This window comes from Elephantulus edwardii, unplaced genomic scaffold, assembly GCF_000299155.1.
Source record: "Elephantulus edwardii isolate Elephantulus edwardi_28Jun2011 unplaced genomic scaffold, EleEdw1.0 scaffold00168, whole genome shotgun sequence".
Lineage (NCBI taxonomy): Eukaryota > Metazoa > Chordata > Mammalia > Macroscelidea > Macroscelididae > Elephantulus > Elephantulus edwardii.
Genome location: NW_006399918.1, coordinates 7,208,866 through 7,209,717, shown reverse-complemented (window position 1 = coordinate 7,209,717; position 852 = coordinate 7,208,866). Strand labels below are relative to the sequence as shown.

The window sequence follows — 852 nt, the reverse complement described above, 5'->3', positions numbered from 1 at the left end:
AACATATGAGGGAGAAAACTGTTTAATAAGGATATGTTATTAGGTATTTTTGTCATGACAGGAGTCCAGAGTAAAGGCTGCATAGTGGAGTGGACTTGGGGGGAGGGTTGTAAAACAATGAAAGAATTTTTCTTTTACTTTTCCAAGAGGGTAGTGTACTAGGGGGGAGGGTTGGGAGGAGAGAAAAGTGCAACAATGATTGAATGGAAATCCAAAGTCTCTGTAAATTTTCATTGAAATTAATAATAATAATAAAAAAAAAGATAAAGAAGAACGTTTTGAGTGCGTCTTCACTGCCACCTACTGGTCGTTGAATAAACTACTCAATTTCTTTTACTTTCCCCCAGAGACTAGCTGAGCGTGGCTCCACTTGGGATTCTTTATTGGTTTTGCTCTCTTGTGTACATATCGAGATTTTGTGCATACCAGGGTTTCAGAGCTTTGAGGTTTGGTGCGCATAAGGATTGCGTCTGTTAACATAGTGCACCTTTTGACTTTCTGTTGTTATAGATTACAAGATTGCGCATCCTAATGGGCATGCGTTTACTTAGTAAATTTAGATGTGATAGACCAATAAGGATACAAGACCAAGAGACAGCATTTGGCCTAGTGACAAGAAGCTGCGCTGCAATCTGGAACACTTGCTGTTTGAATCCACCAGCTATTCCGCAGGAGGCTGGCCAATCTCCTCCCGTGCGATTGAAAACCCTCTGAAGGATCAGCTATGGATCAGTTTTGACTCAGTGGTAAATACTAACTAAGCTCGGCGAAACTTATACTTGGACCAGGAGGCAGTCGTCAGAACAGAGCAAGGGAACACTGCATGGTTCAAAATTGGGAAGGGCGTACCTT

The 852-nt window shown here is 41.7% G+C and overlaps 1 protein-coding gene across 1 annotated transcript in view; it reads right to left on the bottom strand.

Moving 5' to 3' along the window:
• UFC1 (ubiquitin-fold modifier conjugating enzyme 1) overlaps window positions 1-852 on the bottom strand; it is a 5,746-nt gene that overhangs the window by 2,418 nt on the left and 2,476 nt on the right. The window lies entirely within an intron of this gene.